Source organism: Schistocerca gregaria, chromosome 2 (genome assembly GCF_023897955.1).
Source record: "Schistocerca gregaria isolate iqSchGreg1 chromosome 2, iqSchGreg1.2, whole genome shotgun sequence".
Lineage (NCBI taxonomy): Eukaryota > Metazoa > Arthropoda > Insecta > Orthoptera > Acrididae > Schistocerca > Schistocerca gregaria.
The window spans coordinates 1,015,747,454-1,015,764,588 of record NC_064921.1 but is presented as its reverse complement, the minus strand read 5'-3'; the positions used below and the strand labels follow the sequence as shown (position 1 = coordinate 1,015,764,588).

The 17,135-nt window shown below is 52.7% G+C and overlaps 52 non-coding genes across 52 annotated transcripts; 17 read left to right on the top strand and 35 right to left on the bottom strand.

Annotated features, from left to right (window-relative positions):
- The first annotated feature begins 36 nt into the window (after nucleotides 1–36).
- Trnap-cgg (transfer RNA proline (anticodon CGG)) lies at nucleotides 37–108 on the top strand. The gene has a single exon. It is a non-coding gene; the product is annotated as a tRNA-Pro (tRNA).
- A 195-nt stretch (nucleotides 109–303) lies between these two features.
- On the bottom strand, nucleotides 304–376 carry Trnav-aac (transfer RNA valine (anticodon AAC)). Its single transcript has one exon. It is a non-coding gene; the product is annotated as a tRNA-Val (tRNA).
- A 158-nt stretch (nucleotides 377–534) lies between these two features.
- Nucleotides 535–607, bottom strand: Trnav-uac (transfer RNA valine (anticodon UAC)). Its single transcript has one exon. It is a non-coding gene; the product is annotated as a tRNA-Val (tRNA).
- Nucleotides 608–928: 321 nt separating this feature from the next.
- On the bottom strand, nucleotides 929–1,001 carry Trnav-uac (transfer RNA valine (anticodon UAC)). Its single transcript has one exon. It is a non-coding gene; the product is annotated as a tRNA-Val (tRNA).
- A 412-nt stretch (nucleotides 1,002–1,413) lies between these two features.
- Trnap-cgg (transfer RNA proline (anticodon CGG)) lies at nucleotides 1,414–1,485 on the top strand. Its single transcript has one exon. It is a non-coding gene; the product is annotated as a tRNA-Pro (tRNA).
- Nucleotides 1,486–1,680: 195 nt separating this feature from the next.
- Nucleotides 1,681–1,753, bottom strand: Trnav-aac (transfer RNA valine (anticodon AAC)). Its single transcript has one exon. It is a non-coding gene; the product is annotated as a tRNA-Val (tRNA).
- Nucleotides 1,754–1,911: 158 nt separating this feature from the next.
- Nucleotides 1,912–1,984, bottom strand: Trnav-uac (transfer RNA valine (anticodon UAC)). The gene has a single exon. It is a non-coding gene; the product is annotated as a tRNA-Val (tRNA).
- A 412-nt stretch (nucleotides 1,985–2,396) lies between these two features.
- Nucleotides 2,397–2,468, top strand: Trnap-cgg (transfer RNA proline (anticodon CGG)). Its single transcript has one exon. It is a non-coding gene; the product is annotated as a tRNA-Pro (tRNA).
- A 195-nt stretch (nucleotides 2,469–2,663) lies between these two features.
- Nucleotides 2,664–2,736, bottom strand: Trnav-aac (transfer RNA valine (anticodon AAC)). Its single transcript has one exon. It is a non-coding gene; the product is annotated as a tRNA-Val (tRNA).
- A 158-nt stretch (nucleotides 2,737–2,894) lies between these two features.
- Trnav-uac (transfer RNA valine (anticodon UAC)) lies at nucleotides 2,895–2,967 on the bottom strand. Its single transcript has one exon. It is a non-coding gene; the product is annotated as a tRNA-Val (tRNA).
- A 412-nt stretch (nucleotides 2,968–3,379) lies between these two features.
- Trnap-cgg (transfer RNA proline (anticodon CGG)) lies at nucleotides 3,380–3,451 on the top strand. The gene has a single exon. It is a non-coding gene; the product is annotated as a tRNA-Pro (tRNA).
- Nucleotides 3,452–3,646: 195 nt separating this feature from the next.
- On the bottom strand, nucleotides 3,647–3,719 carry Trnav-aac (transfer RNA valine (anticodon AAC)). The gene has a single exon. It is a non-coding gene; the product is annotated as a tRNA-Val (tRNA).
- A 158-nt stretch (nucleotides 3,720–3,877) lies between these two features.
- On the bottom strand, nucleotides 3,878–3,950 carry Trnav-uac (transfer RNA valine (anticodon UAC)). Its single transcript has one exon. It is a non-coding gene; the product is annotated as a tRNA-Val (tRNA).
- A 412-nt stretch (nucleotides 3,951–4,362) lies between these two features.
- On the top strand, nucleotides 4,363–4,434 carry Trnap-cgg (transfer RNA proline (anticodon CGG)). The gene has a single exon. It is a non-coding gene; the product is annotated as a tRNA-Pro (tRNA).
- Nucleotides 4,435–4,629: 195 nt separating this feature from the next.
- Nucleotides 4,630–4,702, bottom strand: Trnav-aac (transfer RNA valine (anticodon AAC)). The gene has a single exon. It is a non-coding gene; the product is annotated as a tRNA-Val (tRNA).
- Nucleotides 4,703–4,860: 158 nt separating this feature from the next.
- Trnav-uac (transfer RNA valine (anticodon UAC)) lies at nucleotides 4,861–4,933 on the bottom strand. The gene has a single exon. It is a non-coding gene; the product is annotated as a tRNA-Val (tRNA).
- A 321-nt stretch (nucleotides 4,934–5,254) lies between these two features.
- Trnav-uac (transfer RNA valine (anticodon UAC)) lies at nucleotides 5,255–5,327 on the bottom strand. Its single transcript has one exon. It is a non-coding gene; the product is annotated as a tRNA-Val (tRNA).
- A 412-nt stretch (nucleotides 5,328–5,739) lies between these two features.
- Trnap-cgg (transfer RNA proline (anticodon CGG)) lies at nucleotides 5,740–5,811 on the top strand. The gene has a single exon. It is a non-coding gene; the product is annotated as a tRNA-Pro (tRNA).
- Nucleotides 5,812–6,006: 195 nt separating this feature from the next.
- Trnav-aac (transfer RNA valine (anticodon AAC)) lies at nucleotides 6,007–6,079 on the bottom strand. Its single transcript has one exon. It is a non-coding gene; the product is annotated as a tRNA-Val (tRNA).
- Nucleotides 6,080–6,237: 158 nt separating this feature from the next.
- Nucleotides 6,238–6,310, bottom strand: Trnav-uac (transfer RNA valine (anticodon UAC)). Its single transcript has one exon. It is a non-coding gene; the product is annotated as a tRNA-Val (tRNA).
- A 412-nt stretch (nucleotides 6,311–6,722) lies between these two features.
- Trnap-cgg (transfer RNA proline (anticodon CGG)) lies at nucleotides 6,723–6,794 on the top strand. The gene has a single exon. It is a non-coding gene; the product is annotated as a tRNA-Pro (tRNA).
- A 195-nt stretch (nucleotides 6,795–6,989) lies between these two features.
- On the bottom strand, nucleotides 6,990–7,062 carry Trnav-aac (transfer RNA valine (anticodon AAC)). The gene has a single exon. It is a non-coding gene; the product is annotated as a tRNA-Val (tRNA).
- A 158-nt stretch (nucleotides 7,063–7,220) lies between these two features.
- On the bottom strand, nucleotides 7,221–7,293 carry Trnav-uac (transfer RNA valine (anticodon UAC)). The gene has a single exon. It is a non-coding gene; the product is annotated as a tRNA-Val (tRNA).
- Nucleotides 7,294–7,705: 412 nt separating this feature from the next.
- Nucleotides 7,706–7,777, top strand: Trnap-cgg (transfer RNA proline (anticodon CGG)). The gene has a single exon. It is a non-coding gene; the product is annotated as a tRNA-Pro (tRNA).
- Nucleotides 7,778–7,972: 195 nt separating this feature from the next.
- Nucleotides 7,973–8,045, bottom strand: Trnav-aac (transfer RNA valine (anticodon AAC)). Its single transcript has one exon. It is a non-coding gene; the product is annotated as a tRNA-Val (tRNA).
- Nucleotides 8,046–8,203: 158 nt separating this feature from the next.
- On the bottom strand, nucleotides 8,204–8,276 carry Trnav-uac (transfer RNA valine (anticodon UAC)). The gene has a single exon. It is a non-coding gene; the product is annotated as a tRNA-Val (tRNA).
- A 412-nt stretch (nucleotides 8,277–8,688) lies between these two features.
- Trnap-cgg (transfer RNA proline (anticodon CGG)) lies at nucleotides 8,689–8,760 on the top strand. The gene has a single exon. It is a non-coding gene; the product is annotated as a tRNA-Pro (tRNA).
- Nucleotides 8,761–8,955: 195 nt separating this feature from the next.
- Nucleotides 8,956–9,028, bottom strand: Trnav-aac (transfer RNA valine (anticodon AAC)). Its single transcript has one exon. It is a non-coding gene; the product is annotated as a tRNA-Val (tRNA).
- Nucleotides 9,029–9,186: 158 nt separating this feature from the next.
- On the bottom strand, nucleotides 9,187–9,259 carry Trnav-uac (transfer RNA valine (anticodon UAC)). Its single transcript has one exon. It is a non-coding gene; the product is annotated as a tRNA-Val (tRNA).
- A 321-nt stretch (nucleotides 9,260–9,580) lies between these two features.
- On the bottom strand, nucleotides 9,581–9,653 carry Trnav-uac (transfer RNA valine (anticodon UAC)). The gene has a single exon. It is a non-coding gene; the product is annotated as a tRNA-Val (tRNA).
- Nucleotides 9,654–10,065: 412 nt separating this feature from the next.
- Trnap-cgg (transfer RNA proline (anticodon CGG)) lies at nucleotides 10,066–10,137 on the top strand. The gene has a single exon. It is a non-coding gene; the product is annotated as a tRNA-Pro (tRNA).
- Nucleotides 10,138–10,332: 195 nt separating this feature from the next.
- Nucleotides 10,333–10,405, bottom strand: Trnav-aac (transfer RNA valine (anticodon AAC)). Its single transcript has one exon. It is a non-coding gene; the product is annotated as a tRNA-Val (tRNA).
- Nucleotides 10,406–10,563: 158 nt separating this feature from the next.
- Nucleotides 10,564–10,636, bottom strand: Trnav-uac (transfer RNA valine (anticodon UAC)). The gene has a single exon. It is a non-coding gene; the product is annotated as a tRNA-Val (tRNA).
- Nucleotides 10,637–11,048: 412 nt separating this feature from the next.
- Nucleotides 11,049–11,120, top strand: Trnap-cgg (transfer RNA proline (anticodon CGG)). The gene has a single exon. It is a non-coding gene; the product is annotated as a tRNA-Pro (tRNA).
- Nucleotides 11,121–11,315: 195 nt separating this feature from the next.
- On the bottom strand, nucleotides 11,316–11,388 carry Trnav-aac (transfer RNA valine (anticodon AAC)). The gene has a single exon. It is a non-coding gene; the product is annotated as a tRNA-Val (tRNA).
- Nucleotides 11,389–11,546: 158 nt separating this feature from the next.
- Trnav-uac (transfer RNA valine (anticodon UAC)) lies at nucleotides 11,547–11,619 on the bottom strand. The gene has a single exon. It is a non-coding gene; the product is annotated as a tRNA-Val (tRNA).
- A 412-nt stretch (nucleotides 11,620–12,031) lies between these two features.
- On the top strand, nucleotides 12,032–12,103 carry Trnap-cgg (transfer RNA proline (anticodon CGG)). The gene has a single exon. It is a non-coding gene; the product is annotated as a tRNA-Pro (tRNA).
- A 195-nt stretch (nucleotides 12,104–12,298) lies between these two features.
- Trnav-aac (transfer RNA valine (anticodon AAC)) lies at nucleotides 12,299–12,371 on the bottom strand. Its single transcript has one exon. It is a non-coding gene; the product is annotated as a tRNA-Val (tRNA).
- A 158-nt stretch (nucleotides 12,372–12,529) lies between these two features.
- Trnav-uac (transfer RNA valine (anticodon UAC)) lies at nucleotides 12,530–12,602 on the bottom strand. Its single transcript has one exon. It is a non-coding gene; the product is annotated as a tRNA-Val (tRNA).
- A 412-nt stretch (nucleotides 12,603–13,014) lies between these two features.
- On the top strand, nucleotides 13,015–13,086 carry Trnap-cgg (transfer RNA proline (anticodon CGG)). Its single transcript has one exon. It is a non-coding gene; the product is annotated as a tRNA-Pro (tRNA).
- A 195-nt stretch (nucleotides 13,087–13,281) lies between these two features.
- Nucleotides 13,282–13,354, bottom strand: Trnav-aac (transfer RNA valine (anticodon AAC)). The gene has a single exon. It is a non-coding gene; the product is annotated as a tRNA-Val (tRNA).
- Nucleotides 13,355–13,512: 158 nt separating this feature from the next.
- Nucleotides 13,513–13,585, bottom strand: Trnav-uac (transfer RNA valine (anticodon UAC)). Its single transcript has one exon. It is a non-coding gene; the product is annotated as a tRNA-Val (tRNA).
- Nucleotides 13,586–13,997: 412 nt separating this feature from the next.
- On the top strand, nucleotides 13,998–14,069 carry Trnap-cgg (transfer RNA proline (anticodon CGG)). The gene has a single exon. It is a non-coding gene; the product is annotated as a tRNA-Pro (tRNA).
- Nucleotides 14,070–14,264: 195 nt separating this feature from the next.
- On the bottom strand, nucleotides 14,265–14,337 carry Trnav-aac (transfer RNA valine (anticodon AAC)). The gene has a single exon. It is a non-coding gene; the product is annotated as a tRNA-Val (tRNA).
- A 158-nt stretch (nucleotides 14,338–14,495) lies between these two features.
- On the bottom strand, nucleotides 14,496–14,568 carry Trnav-uac (transfer RNA valine (anticodon UAC)). The gene has a single exon. It is a non-coding gene; the product is annotated as a tRNA-Val (tRNA).
- A 412-nt stretch (nucleotides 14,569–14,980) lies between these two features.
- On the top strand, nucleotides 14,981–15,052 carry Trnap-cgg (transfer RNA proline (anticodon CGG)). Its single transcript has one exon. It is a non-coding gene; the product is annotated as a tRNA-Pro (tRNA).
- Nucleotides 15,053–15,247: 195 nt separating this feature from the next.
- Trnav-aac (transfer RNA valine (anticodon AAC)) lies at nucleotides 15,248–15,320 on the bottom strand. Its single transcript has one exon. It is a non-coding gene; the product is annotated as a tRNA-Val (tRNA).
- Nucleotides 15,321–15,478: 158 nt separating this feature from the next.
- Trnav-uac (transfer RNA valine (anticodon UAC)) lies at nucleotides 15,479–15,551 on the bottom strand. The gene has a single exon. It is a non-coding gene; the product is annotated as a tRNA-Val (tRNA).
- Nucleotides 15,552–15,963: 412 nt separating this feature from the next.
- Trnap-cgg (transfer RNA proline (anticodon CGG)) lies at nucleotides 15,964–16,035 on the top strand. Its single transcript has one exon. It is a non-coding gene; the product is annotated as a tRNA-Pro (tRNA).
- Nucleotides 16,036–16,230: 195 nt separating this feature from the next.
- On the bottom strand, nucleotides 16,231–16,303 carry Trnav-aac (transfer RNA valine (anticodon AAC)). Its single transcript has one exon. It is a non-coding gene; the product is annotated as a tRNA-Val (tRNA).
- A 158-nt stretch (nucleotides 16,304–16,461) lies between these two features.
- Nucleotides 16,462–16,534, bottom strand: Trnav-uac (transfer RNA valine (anticodon UAC)). Its single transcript has one exon. It is a non-coding gene; the product is annotated as a tRNA-Val (tRNA).
- A 412-nt stretch (nucleotides 16,535–16,946) lies between these two features.
- Nucleotides 16,947–17,018, top strand: Trnap-cgg (transfer RNA proline (anticodon CGG)). Its single transcript has one exon. It is a non-coding gene; the product is annotated as a tRNA-Pro (tRNA).
- The last annotated feature ends 117 nt before the right edge of the window (nucleotides 17,019–17,135 follow it).

The window sequence follows — 17,135 nt, the reverse complement described above, 5'->3', positions numbered from 1 at the left end:
AGTGCACTGAAATAATAGTCATTCGCCAGGTCAGATGGCTCGTTGGTCTAGGGGTATGATTCCTGCTTCGGGTGCAGGAGGTCCCGGGTTCAAATCCCGGACGAGCCCTAGCGTTTTGTGCAAACTGATCGCACATGAGTGGCTGAGTCGATGCAAAATGCTCGGCGGCAGTATCAAATGAATTTCATATTTGATGTGAGCAATTGACACTCTGATCCGACGTGTGAAGGCGATTACGAAGGTTTTTGGGTACAGATGGAAGCAGATGCATGTTACTATGTCTTGTTTTTAATGATGAAAAAGTGTTTCCGCCCGGGATCGAACCGGGGACCTTCTGCGTGTTAGGCAGACGTGATAACCGCTACACCACGGAAACTACTTGTGTGCGCCATACCTTAGAGACAACTCGTGCTGATGTTGACATCGTAACTAAAAAATTAAATAAATGCGCTTCTTGCATAACAAAGGTACATGCAGAAGATCCTCACATGACGTGGCTCACTGGAGTACAATGCGACACAGGCAAGAAAATACTGTTCCCGCCCGGGATCGAACCGGGGACCTTCTGCGTGTAAAACAGACGTGATAACCGCTACACTACGGAAACTGCGGACGGGAGGAGTCCATCCCCGTTCACTCGAAATTACCTCAGCCTCTCTCCCGTCCGCGAATGCACACGCGACGGTTCTTTTGACAGCCTGGAAACCATTACAGCCGAGGGCTCAAGAAGTCTTCGGGGTGCTCGAGAGGGTGTCTGCCGTAGCACCCCTAACGAGATAGCGGCGTTTCCCGCAGTCGTGATTGCAAGTCATAGCAGCAAAAGCAATCACTTTCTTAGCAGCAGGGAGTGCGAGCCCAGCGGTACATGCAGAAGATCCTCACATGACGTGGCTCACTGGAGTACAATGCGACACAGGCAAGAAAATACTGTTCCCGCCCGGGATCGAACCGGGGACCTTCTGCGTGTAAAGCAGACGTGATAACCGCTACACTACGGAAACTGCGGACGGGAGGAGTCCATCCCCGTTCACTCGAAATTACCTCAGCCTCTCTCCCGTCCGCGAATGCACACGCGACGGTTCTTTTGACAGCCTGGAAACCATTACAGCCGAGGGCTCAAGAAGTCTTCGGGGTGCTCGAGAGGGTGTCTGCCGTAGCACCCCTAACGAGATAGCGGCGTTTCCCGCAGTCGTGATTGCAAGTCATAGCAGCAAAAGCAATCACTTTCTTAGCAGCAGGGAGTGCGAGCCCAGCGGCAGCTCTACATGAAGGTACCAATAGCCCAGGAAGGCCGCCGACCGCGGGAATTCGCGCCGCCCCCATCCCGCCAGCCTACACGAGACTTTCCAGAGCACCCTGGACCACATCGAGGCACCCAGTGCACTGAAATAATAGTCATTCGCCATGTCAGATGGCTCGTTGGTCTAGGGGTATGATTCCTGCTTCGGGTGCAGGAGGTCCCGGGTTCAAATCCCGGACGAGCCCTAGCGTTTTGTGCAAACTGATCGCACATGAGTGGCTGAGTCGATGCAAAATGCTCGGCGGCAGTATCAAATGAATTTCATATTTGATGTGAGCAATTGACACTCTGATCCGACGTGTGAAGGCGATTACGAAGGTTTTTGGGTACAGATGGAAGCAGATGCATGTTACTATGTCTTGTTTTTAATGATGAAAAAGTGTTTCCGCCCGGGATCGAACCGGGGACCTTCTGCGTGTTAGGCAGACGTGATAACCGCTACACCACGGAAACTACTTGTGTGCGCCATACCTTAGAGACAACTCGTGCTGATGTTGACATCGTAACTAAAAAATTAAATAAATGCGCTTCTTGCATAACAAAGGTACATGCAGAAGATCCTCACATGACGTGGCTCACTGGAGTACAATGCGACACAGGCAAGAAAATACTGTTCCCGCCCGGGATCGAACCGGGGACCTTCTGCGTGTAAAGCAGACGTGATAACCGCTACACTACGGAAACTGCGGACGGGAGGAGTCCATCCCCGTTCACTCGAAATTACCTCAGCCTCTCTCCCGTCCGCGAATGCACACGCGACGGTTCTTTTGACAGCCTGGAAACCATTACAGCCGAGGGCTCAAGAAGTCTTCGGGGTGCTCGAGAGGGTGTCTGCCGTAGCACCCCTAACGAGATAGCGGCGTTTCCCGCAGTCGTGATTGCAAGTCATAGCAGCAAAAGCAATCACTTTCTTAGCAGCAGGGAGTGCGAGCCCAGCGGCAGCTCTACATGAAGGTACCAATAGCCCAGGAAGGCCGCCGACCGCGGGAATTCGCGCCGCCCCCATCCCGCCAGCCTACACGAGACTTTCCAGAGCACCCTGGACCACATCGAGGCACCCAGTGCACTGAAATAATAGTCATTCGCCATGTCAGATGGCTCGTTGGTCTAGGGGTATGATTCCTGCTTCGGGTGCAGGAGGTCCCGGGTTCAAATCCCGGACGAGCCCTAGCGTTTTGTGCAAACTGATCGCACATGAGTGGCTGAGTCGATGCAAAATGCTCGGCGGCAGTATCAAATGAATTTCATATTTGATGTGAGCAATTGACACTCTGATCCGACGTGTGAAGGCGATTACGAAGGTTTTTGGGTACAGATGGAAGCAGATGCATGTTACTATGTCTTGTTTTTAATGATGAAAAAGTGTTTCCGCCCGGGATCGAACCGGGGACCTTCTGCGTGTTAGGCAGACGTGATAACCGCTACACCACGGAAACTACTTGTGTGCGCCATACCTTAGAGACAACTCGTGCTGATGTTGACATCGTAACTAAAAAATTAAATAAATGCGCTTCTTGCATAACAAAGGTACATGCAGAAGATCCTCACATGACGTGGCTCACTGGAGTACAATGCGACACAGGCAAGAAAATACTGTTCCCGCCCGGGATCGAACCGGGGACCTTCTGCGTGTAAAGCAGACGTGATAACCGCTACACTACGGAAACTGCGGACGGGAGGAGTCCATCCCCGTTCACTCGAAATTACCTCAGCCTCTCTCCCGTCCGCGAATGCACACGCGACGGTTCTTTTGACAGCCTGGAAACCATTACAGCCGAGGGCTCAAGAAGTCTTCGGGGTGCTCGAGAGGGTGTCTGCCGTAGCACCCCTAACGAGATAGCGGCGTTTCCCGCAGTCGTGATTGCAAGTCATAGCAGCAAAAGCAATCACTTTCTTAGCAGCAGGGAGTGCGAGCCCAGCGGCAGCTCTACATGAAGGTACCAATAGCCCAGGAAGGCCGCCGACCGCGGGAATTCGCGCCGCCCCCATCCCGCCAGCCTACACGAGACTTTCCAGAGCACCCTGGACCACATCGAGGCACCCAGTGCACTGAAATAATAGTCATTCGCCATGTCAGATGGCTCGTTGGTCTAGGGGTATGATTCCTGCTTCGGGTGCAGGAGGTCCCGGGTTCAAATCCCGGACGAGCCCTAGCGTTTTGTGCAAACTGATCGCACATGAGTGGCTGAGTCGATGCAAAATGCTCGGCGGCAGTATCAAATGAATTTCATATTTGATGTGAGCAATTGACACTCTGATCCGACGTGTGAAGGCGATTACGAAGGTTTTTGGGTACAGATGGAAGCAGATGCATGTTACTATGTCTTGTTTTTAATGATGAAAAAGTGTTTCCGCCCGGGATCGAACCGGGGACCTTTTGCGTGTTAGGCAGACGTGATAACCGCTACACCACGGAAACTACTTGTGTGCGCCATACCTTAGAGACAACTCGTGCTGATGTTGACATCGTAACTAAAAAATTAAATAAATGCGCTTCTTGCATAACAAAGGTACATGCAGAAGATCCTCACATGACGTGGCTCACTGGAGTACAATGCGACACAGGCAAGAAAATACTGTTCCCGCCCGGGATCGAACCGGGGACCTTCTGCGTGTAAAGCAGACGTGATAACCGCTACACTACGGAAACTGCGGACGGGAGGAGTCCATCCCCGTTCACTCGAAATTACCTCAGCCTCTCTCCCGTCCGCGAATGCACACGCGACGGTTCTTTTGACAGCCTGGAAACCATTACAGCCGAGGGCTCAAGAAGTCTTCGGGGTGCTCGAGAGGGTGTCTGCCGTAGCACCCCTAACGAGATAGCGGCGTTTCCCGCAGTCGTGATTGCAAGTCATAGCAGCAAAAGCAATCACTTTCTTAGCAGCAGGGAGTGCGAGCCCAGCGGCAGCTCTACATGAAGGTACCAATAGCCCAGGAAGGCCGCCGACCGCGGGAATTCGCGCCGCCCCCATCCCGCCAGCCTACACGAGACTTTCCAGAGCACCCTGGACCACATCGAGGCACCCAGTGCACTGAAATAATAGTCATTCGCCAGGTCAGATGGCTCGTTGGTCTAGGGGTATGATTCCTGCTTCGGGTGCAGGAGGTCCCGGGTTCAAATCCCGGACGAGCCCTAGCGTTTTGTGCAAACTGATCGCACATGAGTGGCTGAGTCGATGCAAAATGCTCGGCGGCAGTATCAAATGAATTTCATATTTGATGTGAGCAATTGACACTCTGATCCGACGTGTGAAGGCGATTACGAAGGTTTTTGGGTACAGATGGAAGCAGATGCATGTTACTATGTCTTGTTTTTAATGATGAAAAAGTGTTTCCGCCCGGGATCGAACCGGGGACCTTCTGCGTGTTAGGCAGACGTGATAACCGCTACACCACGGAAACTACTTGTGTGCGCCATACCTTAGAGACAACTCGTGCTGATGTTGACATCGTAACTAAAAAATTAAATAAATGCGCTTCTTGCATAACAAAGGTACATGCAGAAGATCCTCACATGACGTGGCTCACTGGAGTACAATGCGACACAGGCAAGAAAATACTGTTCCCGCCCGGGATCGAACCGGGGACCTTCTGCGTGTAAAACAGACGTGATAACCGCTACACTACGGAAACTGCGGACGGGAGGAGTCCATCCCCGTTCACTCGAAATTACCTCAGCCTCTCTCCCGTCCGCGAATGCACACGCGACGGTTCTTTTGACAGCCTGGAAACCATTACAGCCGAGGGCTCAAGAAGTCTTCGGGGTGCTCGAGAGGGTGTCTGCCGTAGCACCCCTAACGAGATAGCGGCGTTTCCCGCAGTCGTGATTGCAAGTCATAGCAGCAAAAGCAATCACTTTCTTAGCAGCAGGGAGTGCGAGCCCAGCGGTACATGCAGAAGATCCTCACATGACGTGGCTCACTGGAGTACAATGCGACACAGGCAAGAAAATACTGTTCCCGCCCGGGATCGAACCGGGGACCTTCTGCGTGTAAAGCAGACGTGATAACCGCTACACTATGGAAACTGCGGACGGGAGGAGTCCATCCCCGTTCACTCGAAATTACCTCAGCCTCTCTCCCGTCCGCGAATGCACACGCGACGGTTCTTTTGACAGCCTGGAAACCATTACAGCCGAGGGCTCAAGAAGTCTTCGGGGTGCTCGAGAGGGTGTCTGCCGTAGCACCCCTAACGAGATAGCGGCGTTTCCCGCAGTCGTGATTGCAAGTCATAGCAGCAAAAGCAATCACTTTCTTAGCAGCAGGGAGTGCGAGCCCAGCGGCAGCTCTACATGAAGGTACCAATAGCCCAGGAAGGCCGCCGACCGCGGGAATTCGCGCCGCCCCCATCCCGCCAGCCTACACGAGACTTTCCAGAGCACCCTGGACCACATCGAGGCACCCAGTGCACTGAAATAATAGTCATTCGCCATGTCAGATGGCTCGTTGGTCTAGGGGTATGATTCCTGCTTCGGGTGCAGGAGGTCCCGGGTTCAAATCCCGGACGAGCCCTAGCGTTTTGTGCAAACTGATCGCACATGAGTGGCTGAGTCGATGCAAAATGCTCGGCGGCAGTATCAAATGAATTTCATATTTGATGTGAGCAATTGACACTCTGATCCGACGTGTGAAGGCGATTACGAAGGTTTTTGGGTACAGATGGAAGCAGATGCATGTTACTATGTCTTGTTTTTAATGATGAAAAAGTGTTTCCGCCCGGGATCGAACCGGGGACCTTCTGCGTGTTAGGCAGACGTGATAACCGCTACACCACGGAAACTACTTGTGTGCGCCATACCTTAGAGACAACTCGTGCTGATGTTGACATCGTAACTAAAAAATTAAATAAATGCGCTTCTTGCATAACAAAGGTACATGCAGAAGATCCTCACATGACGTGGCTCACTGGAGTACAATGCGACACAGGCAAGAAAATACTGTTCCCGCCCGGGATCGAACCGGGGACCTTCTGCGTGTAAAGCAGACGTGATAACCGCTACACTACGGAAACTGCGGACGGGAGGAGTCCATCCCCGTTCACTCGAAATTACCTCAGCCTCTCTCCCGTCCGCGAATGCACACGCGACGGTTCTTTTGACAGCCTGGAAACCATTACAGCCGAGGGCTCAAGAAGTCTTCGGGGTGCTCGAGAGGGTGTCTGCCGTAGCACCCCTAACGAGATAGCGGCGTTTCCCGCAGTCGTGATTGCAAGTCATAGCAGCAAAAGCAATCACTTTCTTAGCAGCAGGGAGTGCGAGCCCAGCGGCAGCTCTACATGAAGGTACCAATAGCCCAGGAAGGCCGCCGACCGCGGGAATTCGCGCCGCCCCCATCCCGCCAGCCTACACGAGACTTTCCAGAGCACCCTGGACCACATCGAGGCACCCAGTGCACTGAAATAATAGTCATTCGCCATGTCAGATGGCTCGTTGGTCTAGGGGTATGATTCCTGCTTCGGGTGCAGGAGGTCCCGGGTTCAAATCCCGGACGAGCCCTAGCGTTTTGTGCAAACTGATCGCACATGAGTGGCTGAGTCGATGCAAAATGCTCGGCGGCAGTATCAAATGAATTTCATATTTGATGTGAGCAATTGACACTCTGATCCGACGTGTGAAGGCGATTACGAAGGTTTTTGGGTACAGATGGAAGCAGATGCATGTTACTATGTCTTGTTTTTAATGATGAAAAAGTGTTTCCGCCCGGGATCGAACCGGGGACCTTCTGCGTGTTAGGCAGACGTGATAACCGCTACACCACGGAAACTACTTGTGTGCGCCATACCTTAGAGACAACTCGTGCTGATGTTGACATCGTAACTAAAAAATTAAATAAATGCGCTTCTTGCATAACAAAGGTACATGCAGAAGATCCTCACATGACGTGGCTCACTGGAGTACAATGCGACACAGGCAAGAAAATACTGTTCCCGCCCGGGATCGAACCGGGGACCTTCTGCGTGTAAAGCAGACGTGATAACCGCTACACTACGGAAACTGCGGACGGGAGGAGTCCATCCCCGTTCACTCGAAATTACCTCAGCCTCTCTCCCGTCCGCGAATGCACACGCGACGGTTCTTTTGACAGCCTGGAAACCATTACAGCCGAGGGCTCAAGAAGTCTTCGGGGTGCTCGAGAGGGTGTCTGCCGTAGCACCCCTAACGAGATAGCGGCGTTTCCCGCAGTCGTGATTGCAAGTCATAGCAGCAAAAGCAATCACTTTCTTAGCAGCAGGGAGTGCGAGCCCAGCGGCAGCTCTACATGAAGGTACCAATAGCCCAGGAAGGCCGCCGACCGCGGGAATTCGCGCCGCCCCCATCCCGCCAGCCTACACGAGACTTTCCAGAGCACCCTGGACCACATCGAGGCACCCAGTGCACTGAAATAATAGTCATTCGCCATGTCAGATGGCTCGTTGGTCTAGGGGTATGATTCCTGCTTCGGGTGCAGGAGGTCCCGGGTTCAAATCCCGGACGAGCCCTAGCGTTTTGTGCAAACTGATCGCACATGAGTGGCTGAGTCGATGCAAAATGCTCGGCGGCAGTATCAAATGAATTTCATATTTGATGTGAGCAATTGACACTCTGATCCGACGTGTGAAGGCGATTACGAAGGTTTTTGGGTACAGATGGAAGCAGATGCATGTTACTATGTCTTGTTTTTAATGATGAAAAAGTGTTTCCGCCCGGGATCGAACCGGGGACCTTCTGCGTGTTAGGCAGACGTGATAACCGCTACACCACGGAAACTACTTGTGTGCGCCATACCTTAGAGACAACTCGTGCTGATGTTGACATCGTAACTAAAAAATTAAATAAATGCGCTTCTTGCATAACAAAGGTACATGCAGAAGATCCTCACATGACGTGGCTCACTGGAGTACAATGCGACACAGGCAAGAAAATACTGTTCCCGCCCGGGATCGAACCGGGGACCTTCTGCGTGTAAAGCAGACGTGATAACCGCTACACTACGGAAACTGCGGACGGGAGGAGTCCATCCCCGTTCACTCGAAATTACCTCAGCCTCTCTCCCGTCCGCGAATGCACACGCGACGGTTCTTTTGACAGCCTGGAAACCATTACAGCCGAGGGCTCAAGAAGTCTTCGGGGTGCTCGAGAGGGTGTCTGCCGTAGCACCCCTAACGAGATAGCGGCGTTTCCCGCAGTCGTGATTGCAAGTCATAGCAGCAAAAGCAATCACTTTCTTAGCAGCAGGGAGTGCGAGCCCAGCGGCAGCTCTACATGAAGGTACCAATAGCCCAGGAAGGCCGCCGACCGCGGGAATTCGCGCCGCCCCCATCCCGCCAGCCTACACGAGACTTTCCAGAGCACCCTGGACCACATCGAGGCACCCAGTGCACTGAAATAATAGTCATTCGCCAGGTCAGATGGCTCGTTGGTCTAGGGGTATGATTCCTGCTTCGGGTGCAGGAGGTCCCGGGTTCAAATCCCGGACGAGCCCTAGCGTTTTGTGCAAACTGATCGCACATGAGTGGCTGAGTCGATGCAAAATGCTCGGCGGCAGTATCAAATGAATTTCATATTTGATGTGAGCAATTGACACTCTGATCCGACGTGTGAAGGCGATTACGAAGGTTTTTGGGTACAGATGGAAGCAGATGCATGTTACTATGTCTTGTTTTTAATGATGAAAAAGTGTTTCCGCCCGGGATCGAACCGGGGACCTTCTGCGTGTTAGGCAGACGTGATAACCGCTACACCACGGAAACTACTTGTGTGCGCCATACCTTAGAGACAACTCGTGCTGATGTTGACATCGTAACTAAAAAATTAAATAAATGCGCTTCTTGCATAACAAAGGTACATGCAGAAGATCCTCACATGACGTGGCTCACTGGAGTACAATGCGACACAGGCAAGAAAATACTGTTCCCGCCCGGGATCGAACCGGGGACCTTCTGCGTGTAAAACAGACGTGATAACCGCTACACTACGGAAACTGCGGACGGGAGGAGTCCATCCCCGTTCACTCGAAATTACCTCAGCCTCTCTCCCGTCCGCGAATGCACACGCGACGGTTCTTTTGACAGCCTGGAAACCATTACAGCCGAGGGCTCAAGAAGTCTTCGGGGTGCTCGAGAGGGTGTCTGCCGTAGCACCCCTAACGAGATAGCGGCGTTTCCCGCAGTCGTGATTGCAAGTCATAGCAGCAAAAGCAATCACTTTCTTAGCAGCAGGGAGTGCGAGCCCAGCGGTACATGCAGAAGATCCTCACATGACGTGGCTCACTGGAGTACAATGCGACACAGGCAAGAAAATACTGTTCCCGCCCGGGATCGAACCGGGGACCTTCTGCGTGTAAAGCAGACGTGATAACCGCTACACTACGGAAACTGCGGACGGGAGGAGTCCATCCCCGTTCACTCGAAATTACCTCAGCCTCTCTCCCGTCCGCGAATGCACACGCGACGGTTCTTTTGACAGCCTGGAAACCATTACAGCCGAGGGCTCAAGAAGTCTTCGGGGTGCTCGAGAGGGTGTCTGCCGTAGCACCCCTAACGAGATAGCGGCGTTTCCCGCAGTCGTGATTGCAAGTCATAGCAGCAAAAGCAATCACTTTCTTAGCAGCAGGGAGTGCGAGCCCAGCGGCAGCTCTACATGAAGGTACCAATAGCCCAGGAAGGCCGCCGACCGCGGGAATTCGCGCCGCCCCCATCCCGCCAGCCTACACGAGACTTTCCAGAGCACCCTGGACCACATCGAGGCACCCAGTGCACTGAAATAATAGTCATTCGCCATGTCAGATGGCTCGTTGGTCTAGGGGTATGATTCCTGCTTCGGGTGCAGGAGGTCCCGGGTTCAAATCCCGGACGAGCCCTAGCGTTTTGTGCAAACTGATCGCACATGAGTGGCTGAGTCGATGCAAAATGCTCGGCGGCAGTATCAAATGAATTTCATATTTGATGTGAGCAATTGACACTCTGATCCGACGTGTGAAGGCGATTACGAAGGTTTTTGGGTACAGATGGAAGCAGATGCATGTTACTATGTCTTGTTTTTAATGATGAAAAAGTGTTTCCGCCCGGGATCGAACCGGGGACCTTCTGCGTGTTAGGCAGACGTGATAACCGCTACACCACGGAAACTACTTGTGTGCGCCATACCTTAGAGACAACTCGTGCTGATGTTGACATCGTAACTAAAAAATTAAATAAATGCGCTTCTTGCATAACAAAGGTACATGCAGAAGATCCTCACATGACGTGGCTCACTGGAGTACAATGCGACACAGGCAAGAAAATACTGTTCCCGCCCGGGATCGAACCGGGGACCTTCTGCGTGTAAAGCAGACGTGATAACCGCTACACTACGGAAACTGCGGACGGGAGGAGTCCATCCCCGTTCACTCGAAATTACCTCAGCCTCTCTCCCGTCCGCGAATGCACACGCGACGGTTCTTTTGACAGCCTGGAAACCATTACAGCCGAGGGCTCAAGAAGTCTTCGGGGTGCTCGAGAGGGTGTCTGCCGTAGCACCCCTAACGAGATAGCGGCGTTTCCCGCAGTCGTGATTGCAAGTCATAGCAGCAAAAGCAATCACTTTCTTAGCAGCAGGGAGTGCGAGCCCAGCGGCAGCTCTACATGAAGGTACCAATAGCCCAGGAAGGCCGCCGACCGCGGGAATTCGCGCCGCCCCCATCCCGCCAGCCTACACGAGACTTTCCAGAGCACCCTGGACCACATCGAGGCACCCAGTGCACTGAAATAATAGTCATTCGCCATGTCAGATGGCTCGTTGGTCTAGGGGTATGATTCCTGCTTCGGGTGCAGGAGGTCCCGGGTTCAAATCCCGGACGAGCCCTAGCGTTTTGTGCAAACTGATCGCACATGAGTGGCTGAGTCGATGCAAAATGCTCGGCGGCAGTATCAAATGAATTTCATATTTGATGTGAGCAATTGACACTCTGATCCGACGTGTGAAGGCGATTACGAAGGTTTTTGGGTACAGATGGAAGCAGATGCATGTTACTATGTCTTGTTTTTAATGATGAAAAAGTGTTTCCGCCCGGGATCGAACCGGGGACCTTCTGCGTGTTAGGCAGACGTGATAACCGCTACACCACGGAAACTACTTGTGTGCGCCATACCTTAGAGACAACTCGTGCTGATGTTGACATCGTAACTAAAAAATTAAATAAATGCGCTTCTTGCATAACAAAGGTACATGCAGAAGATCCTCACATGACGTGGCTCACTGGAGTACAATGCGACACAGGCAAGAAAATACTGTTCCCGCCCGGGATCGAACCGGGGACCTTCTGCGTGTAAAGCAGACGTGATAACCGCTACACTACGGAAACTGCGGACGGGAGGAGTCCATCCCCGTTCACTCGAAATTACCTCAGCCTCTCTCCCGTCCGCGAATGCACACGCGACGGTTCTTTTGACAGCCTGGAAACCATTACAGCCGAGGGCTCAAGAAGTCTTCGGGGTGCTCGAGAGGGTGTCTGCCGTAGCACCCCTAACGAGATAGCGGCGTTTCCCGCAGTCGTGATTGCAAGTCATAGCAGCAAAAGCAATCACTTTCTTAGCAGCAGGGAGTGCGAGCCCAGCGGCAGCTCTACATGAAGGTACCAATAGCCCAGGAAGGCCGCCGACCGCGGGAATTCGCGCCGCCCCCATCCCGCCAGCCTACACGAGACTTTCCAGAGCACCCTGGACCACATCGAGGCACCCAGTGCACTGAAATAATAGTCATTCGCCATGTCAGATGGCTCGTTGGTCTAGGGGTATGATTCCTGCTTCGGGTGCAGGAGGTCCCGGGTTCAAATCCCGGACGAGCCCTAGCGTTTTGTGCAAACTGATCGCACATGAGTGGCTGAGTCGATGCAAAATGCTCGGCGGCAGTATCAAATGAATTTCATATTTGATGTGAGCAATTGACACTCTGATCCGACGTGTGAAGGCGATTACGAAGGTTTTTGGGTACAGATGGAAGCAGATGCATGTTACTATGTCTTGTTTTTAATGATGAAAAAGTGTTTCCGCCCGGGATCGAACCGGGGACCTTCTGCGTGTTAGGCAGACGTGATAACCGCTACACCACGGAAACTACTTGTGTGCGCCATACCTTAGAGACAACTCGTGCTGATGTTGACATCGTAACTAAAAAATTAAATAAATGCGCTTCTTGCATAACAAAGGTACATGCAGAAGATCCTCACATGACGTGGCTCACTGGAGTACAATGCGACACAGGCAAGAAAATACTGTTCCCGCCCGGGATCGAACCGGGGACCTTCTGCGTGTAAAGCAGACGTGATAACCGCTACACTACGGAAACTGCGGACGGGAGGAGTCCATCCCCGTTCACTCGAAATTACCTCAGCCTCTCTCCCGTCCGCGAATGCACACGCGACGGTTCTTTTGACAGCCTGGAAACCATTACAGCCGAGGGCTCAAGAAGTCTTCGGGGTGCTCGAGAGGGTGTCTGCCGTAGCACCCCTAACGAGATAGCGGCGTTTCCCGCAGTCGTGATTGCAAGTCATAGCAGCAAAAGCAATCACTTTCTTAGCAGCAGGGAGTGCGAGCCCAGCGGCAGCTCTACATGAAGGTACCAATAGCCCAGGAAGGCCGCCGACCGCGGGAATTCGCGCCGCCCCCATCCCGCCAGCCTACACGAGACTTTCCAGAGCACCCTGGACCACATCGAGGCACCCAGTGCACTGAAATAATAGTCATTCGCCATGTCAGATGGCTCGTTGGTCTAGGGGTATGATTCCTGCTTCGGGTGCAGGAGGTCCCGGGTTCAAATCCCGGACGAGCCCTAGCGTTTTGTGCAAACTGATCGCACATGAGTGGCTGAGTCGATGCAAAATGCTCGGCGGCAGTATCAAATGAATTTCATATTTGATGTGAGCAATTGACACTCTGATCCGACGTGTGAAGGCGATTACGAAGGTTTTTGGGTACAGATGGAAGCAGATGCATGTTACTATGTCTTGTTTTTAATGATGAAAAAGTGTTTCCGCCCGGGATCGAACCGGGGACCTTCTGCGTGTTAGGCAGACGTGATAACCGCTACACCACGGAAACTACTTGTGTGCGCCATACCTTAGAGACAACTCGTGCTGATGTTGACATCGTAACTAAAAAATTAAATAAATGCGCTTCTTGCATAACAAAGGTACATGCAGAAGATCCTCACATGACGTGGCTCACTGGAGTACAATGCGACACAGGCAAGAAAATACTGTTCCCGCCCGGGATCGAACCGGGGACCTTCTGCGTGTAAAGCAGACGTGATAACCGCTACACTACGGAAACTGCGGACGGGAGGAGTCCATCCCCGTTCACTCGAAATTACCTCAGCCTCTCTCCCGTCCGCGAATGCACACGCGACGGTTCTTTTGACAGCCTGGAAACCATTACAGCCGAGGGCTCAAGAAGTCTTCGGGGTGCTCGAGAGGGTGTCTGCCGTAGCACCCCTAACGAGATAGCGGCGTTTCCCGCAGTCGTGATTGCAAGTCATAGCAGCAAAAGCAATCACTTTCTTAGCAGCAGGGAGTGCGAGCCCAGCGGCAGCTCTACATGAAGGTACCAATAGCCCAGGAAGGCCGCCGACCGCGGGAATTCGCGCCGCCCCCATCCCGCCAGCCTACACGAGACTTTCCAGAGCACCCTGGACCACATCGAGGCACCCAGTGCACTGAAATAATAGTCATTCGCCATGTCAGATGGCTCGTTGGTCTAGGGGTATGATTCCTGCTTCGGGTGCAGGAGGTCCCGGGTTCAAATCCCGGACGAGCCCTAGCGTTTTGTGCAAACTGATCGCACATGAGTGGCTGAGTCGATGCAAAATGCTCGGCGGCAGTATCAAATGAATTTCATATTTGATGTGAGCAATTGACACTCTGATCCGACGTGTGAAGGCGATTACGAAGGTTTTTGGGTACAGATGGAAGCAGATGCATGTTACTATGTCTTGTTTTTAATGATGAAAAAGTGTTTCCGCCCGGGATCGAACCGGGGACCTTCTGCGTGTTAGGCAGACGTGATAACCGCTACACCACGGAAACTACTTGTGTGCGCCATACCTTAGACACAACTCGTGCTGATGTTGACATCGTAACTAAAAAATTAAATAAATGCGCTTCTTGCATAACAAAGGTACATGCAGAAGATCCTCACATGACGTGGCTCACTGGAGTACAATGCGACACAGGCAAGAAAATACTGTTCCCGCCCGGGATCGAACCGGGGACCTTCTGCGTGTAAAGCAGACGTGATAACCGCTACACTACGGAAACTGCGGACGGGAGGAGTCCATCCCCGTTCACTCGAAATTACCTCAGCCTCTCTCCCGTCCGCGAATGCACACGCGACGGTTCTTTTGACAGCCTGGAAACCATTACAGCCGAGGGCTCAAGAAGTCTTCGGGGTGCTCGAGAGGGTGTCTGCCGTAGCACCCCTAACGAGATAGCGGCGTTTCCCGCAGTCGTGATTGCAAGTCATAGCAGCAAAAGCAATCACTTTCTTAGCAGCAGGGAGTGCGAGCCCAGCGGCAGCTCTACATGAAGGTACCAATAGCCCAGGAAGGCCGCCGACCGCGGGAATTCGCGCCGCCCCCATCCCGCCAGCCTACACGAGACTTTCCAGAGCACCCTGGACCACATCGAGGCACCCAGTGCACTGAAATAATAGTCATTCGCCATGTCAGATGGCTCGTTGGTCTAGGGGTATGATTCCTGCTTCGGGTGCAGGAGGTCCCGGGTTCAAATCCCGGACGAGCCCTAGCGTTTTGTGCAAACTGATCGCACATGAGTGGCTGAGTCGATGCAAAATGCTCGGCGGCAGTATCAAATGAATTTCATATTTGATGTGAGCAATTGACACTCTGATCCGACGTGTGAAGGCGATTACGAAGGTTTTTGGGTACAGATGGAAGCAGATGCATGTTACTATGTCTTGTTTTTAATGATGAAAAAGTGTTTCCGCCCGGGATCGAACCGGGGACCTTCTGCGTGTTAGGCAGACGTGATAACCGCTACACCACGGAAACTACTTGTGTGCGCCATACCTTAGAGACAACTCGTGCTGATGTTGACATCGTAACTAAAAAATTAAATAAATGCGCTTCTTGCATAACAAAGGTACATGCAGAAGATCCTCACATGACGTGGCTCACTGGAGTACAATGCGACACAGGCAAGAAAATACTGTTCCCGCCCGGGATCGAACCGGGGACCTTCTGCGTGTAAAGCAGACGTGATAACCGCTACACTACGGAAACTGCGGACGGGAGGAGTCCATCCCCGTTCACTCGAAATTACCTCAGCCTCTCTCCCGTCCGCGAATGCACACGCGACGGTTCTTTTGACAGCCTGGAAACCATTACAGCCGAGGGCTCAAGAAGTCTTCGGGGTGCTCGAGAGGGTGTCTGCCGTAGCACCCCTAACGAGATAGCGGCGTTTCCCGCAGTCGTGATTGCAAGTCATAGCAGCAAAAGCAATCACTTTCTTAGCAGCAGGGAGTGCGAGCCCAGCGGCAGCTCTACATGAAGGTACCAATAGCCCAGGAAGGCCGCCGACCGCGGGAATTCGCGCCGCCCCCATCCCGCCAGCCTACACGAGACTTTCCAGAGCACCCTGGACCACATCGAGGCACCCAGTGCACTGAAATAATAGTCATTCGCCATGTCAGATGGCTCGTTGGTCTAGGGGTATGATTCCTGCTTCGGGTGCAGGAGGTCCCGGGTTCAAATCCCGGACGAGCCCTAGCGTTTTGTGCAAACTGATCGCACATGAGTGGCTGAGTCGATGCAAAATGCTCGGCGGCAGTATCAAATGAATTTCATATTTGATGTGAGCAATTGACACTCTGATCCGACGTGTGAAGGCGATTACGAAGGTTTTTGGGTACAGATGGAAGCAGATGCATGTTACTATGTCTTGTTTTTAATGATGAAAAAGTGTTGCCGCCCGGGATCGAACCGGGGACCTTCTGCGTGTTAGGCAGACGTGATAACCGCTACACCACGGAAACTACTTGTGTGCGCCATACCTTAGACACAACTCGTGCTGATGTTGACATCGTAACTAAAAAATTAAATAAATGCGCTTCTTGCATAACAAAGGTACATGCAGAAGATCCTCACATGACGTGGCTCACTGGAGTACAATGCGACACAGGCAAGAAAATACTGTTCCCGCCCGGGATCGAACCGGGGACCTTCTGCGTGTAAAGCAGACGTGATAACCGCTACACTACGGAAACTGCGGACGGGAGGAGTCCATCCCCGTTCACTCGAAATTACCTCAGCCTCTCTCCCGTCCGCGAATGCACACGCGACGGTTCTTTTGACAGCCTGGAAACCATTACAGCCGAGGGCTCAAGAAGTCTTCGGGGTGCTCGAGAGGGTGTCTGCCGTAGCACCCCTAACGAGATAGCGGCGTTTCCCGCAGTCGTGATTGCAAGTCATAGCAGCAAAAGCAATCACTTTCTTAGCAGCAGGGAGTGCGAGCCCAGCGGCAGCTCTACATGAAGGTACCAATAGCCCAGGAAGGCCGCCGACCGCGGGAATTCGCGCCGCCCCCATCCCGCCAGCCTACACGAGACTTTCCAGAGCACCCTGGACCACATCGAGGCACCCAGTGCACTGAAATAATAGTCATTCGCCATGTCAGATGGCTCGTTGGTCTAGGGGTATGATTCCTGCTTCGGGTGCAGGAGGTCCCGGGTTCAAATCCCGGACGAGCCCTAGCGTTTTGTGCAAACTGATCGCACATGAGTGGCTGAGTCGATGCAAAATGCTCGGCGGCAGTATCAAATGAATTTCATATTTGATGTGAGCAATTGACACTCTGATCCGACGTGT